This window comes from Diabrotica undecimpunctata, chromosome 8 (genome assembly GCF_040954645.1).
Source record: "Diabrotica undecimpunctata isolate CICGRU chromosome 8, icDiaUnde3, whole genome shotgun sequence".
In the NCBI taxonomy this organism is placed as follows: Eukaryota; Metazoa; Arthropoda; class Insecta; order Coleoptera; family Chrysomelidae; genus Diabrotica; species Diabrotica undecimpunctata.
Window position 1 is genome coordinate 118453749 of NC_092810.1, and position 3471 is coordinate 118457219.

A 3471-nucleotide genomic window follows, 5' to 3' on the forward strand; every position below is an offset into this window, starting at 1 on the left:
AATTATACTACATTTACCCGTCTCCATTTTTCAGCAAAATATTGTAACTATCTTGGTTTATTTATAGCTCCAGCTGATTTACAGCTAGATTGAAAATCTGAATTTTCCAATCTTGGTTCATCATTATCATCAGGTTTTTGAACAGCTAAATTTTCTGTCTCATCTGGTATTGATTTAGTAGTGAAATTCTCTAGTGTGTTATTTGGATGTATTTGGATGAATAATATAACAATTCAATTCAACAGTAAACTTAGTATATAGTGCAGAGCACCTGGTAAAGCAGTTTTCCATTTCTTCTTCTTCTTAGCCTTCTGTCGTCCATGTTTGGACATAGGCCTCTCCCAACTTCTTCCATCGGTCTCTATCCTGAGCAACATATTCCCAATTTGTTCCGGCTATTCTTTTAATATCATCAACCCATCTCATCTGTAGTATTCCTCTTGGTGGTTTACTTTCGTAAGGTCTTCAATGTTGTATTGTATTATTCCAACGTTGGTCTTTTGTCTAGCAGTGTGGCCCTAGTTTTCCATTTAGTGAATTCTAAATTTTTGGTTTTCAATGCTAGATTCACCAATTTCCATATAACTCATTGCATCTTTCGACTTAACCATTTCCTTTATGATTATATGGTGTTGTTCTACTTGAAAATATTCTTTTAGAGTGTAGATAATTATTAAATTCTTGTGAAGTAATGCTAGTTTTTCTTGTCAGATTTTATATATGCCGGCATTCTATATAAACAAAATAGTGATTTAATCTGTGATTGGTTAGAATTGCTTTCCTACCAGTGCATTTTTTTAGTACTTCAACGCCTTTAATTTTTTTTCAATTGCATATTGTTTTCATTTAGAATCTGTGAGGGTACGTGTAAAAAAAGCAATTGGTTTTCCAGATTGATGGATTCGCTTATGTAATCATAGACTAAATTTATTGCAAAAGCATGTACTTATCTTTATCTTCTAGGGATTTATCTTTAGATTCATTGCTTTCTTGAAATTCATTAAAAATTCCTAAATGTTATATACCAATGTTTGAATTCTTTGGTGGAAGTTTGACAGTTTGGATCAGCCTCTAGTTTATCTGGTCTAAAGTACTTCTCCATTGTAAATTTATGCGAATAAAATTAGAGTAAAATGACTTTTGCAGAATTAAGCTTTTATTCACATAAAATTTGACATAAGAATGACAAAACAATTATTTAAATACTGACCAGTTCTTGTAACACAATAACATTTCTTGTAACATTTTTATAAATAATGATTTTATTCTAAATTTTATTCTTTAATTTTTTTAACCACTTTGGCATTTTAATGTAATGGAAAATAAATATAGTCTCAACAGTTATTTTAGGATTATATCGATTTTCCTTTACTTTAAAATGAGTTCACAATCCTAGGTAATATTTTCTGTAAAGATTTTACCCATTTGATGTATTTGTATTATAAGTATACTTATAATACAAACCTAGGTAATATTACTAAACTTTTGAATTTAGTACCATGTATATATAGTTACGCGCCCGGTCGCTAGGTGATGCGCCAATCATTGTTTTACTCGTTAACACGGGAGTTTCACTGATAGGTGATAGTGTGCTATGATACAGTTTTGATAACGGAAACGTCAAATATACGTTTATTTTTTCATTAGTAATAATTCGGGTTTTATTCGCAAAAAAAAACAGAATAAAGACATGGATATTTCAAGTTAGGAAAATGGTAACCTTAAAAAGTGAACATAAAATTCAAATTATTAAATGGCATTATTCTGGAAGTAATGCCGGCGATAAATTCGTCAAGGTTTCCGTTGTCATTCGAATGTCCTGTACCAACAAAATCTACAAGTTACAATATTTTTAAATTTGAAAAAACTGGTTGTGTCAAGAATAATTGTATAAAATACAGGGATAGTGATGAAGATGAAAATCAACCAGCTCGTGCAATTAATTAAGAACGGGAACTGCGTGAAACTGCCGTATGTAGTTTAGGTGAAATCAATTTTTCTTGTAACAACACCCTAATTTCAAGAGAAACTGGTATTAGTGCTAGATCTGCACGAAATATTAAAAAAAAAACCAAAGTATCATTGCTACAAATTGCAAAAATAACACTGAAATTTTCTCTGCTGATTATGAACGACGTGACGGATGGTGTTTTGTGAACATTTGTGAACATTTGTTACCGTTATGTACTCTACGAAAATAGACACATAAGTGTTCCTTATAAAACAAAATACCGTCATAGAGTCAACGTTTGGGCTGGTATTTTAGGTGACAACGTAATTGAACCTTGTTTTATTGTGGGCACTTTGTGGTCTCGTAAATACCTAGATCTTCTAAGACATCACATTATAATTCCGGCAGTTCAAACATTACTTATTAATATGGATGCAATTTATTTGCAGCAAGATGGCTGTCCAGCTCACAATGCACGGGAGGTGTTAGATTTTTTAAACATTACGTTTCCAGATAGAGTTATTAGTACCATAAAAATGTCACCTCGCTCTCTTGATCTTGCACCTTTGGATTTTTTCGTATGGGGTCGACGAACTACGTCAAAAAATCATTTAGGCTTTTCAAAGTTTAACACTCGAAATGTTTTCGAACACGAAGCTGGCATGAGTGAGTTGGGAAAAAGGAGTTGTGTTGATTGCTATTGATATTTGTAGAGATTTAGTTGAGATAACGACATACGTTGATTGTTAGAATGTTTTCCATTCTTTATGTATTTTGATTGTGTTTATGCTTTCTTGGAATAATGGCTTGTAGAATTTGTTTTTCGTGCTTAAACAATTCTCCAGGTTTATCTCGAACTATAACTAAATTATAACTACGTGTATAATGTACTTATGAAATATACAAAAATTACGAAAAGCAGTCGTATAGTAGAAGAAATAGAACAAAAATAGTTCGGTAAGCGAATATTTAAAGATAATGAAGTTTGAAGGATTCCTACGAAAAATTCTTTATTGAACAATATCAACAGACGAAAAGAAGAAAATATCGAAGTACATTTAAAAAAGAGCCTAAAATTTAAAAATGGGGAAGCAAGATTAATATAAATAAAAAGAAATAGTAAAGTTCCAATAAACGGACGGCACAGCGCGACATCAGAAAAAAATGTTAATGCCATAAAAGGTTTAAAAAAACCACACTGCTATAAGTTGTTTTCTTTTAAACTCCATTTGGAAACTAAAAGTCTTAAACCTGTTGTTTTTAATTCTTTTTTTATAATAAACTCTACTAAAAATGCTGAACCCTTGATGAAAGCCAACAAGTTTCTTACAGGAAATATAATTTGTAAGTTTAATTTCTCCTCATTCAATATTTGTTTTTGTTCTTAGTGTATTTACTTTATTATTTTATACGATAAGAATCTTGGTAATTAAAAATACTACTTGATACAATTATAAATATATTTTTTTTTTTAATTTTCATATAAATTAGACAAATATGCTTTAACTTAATAAGGTCAG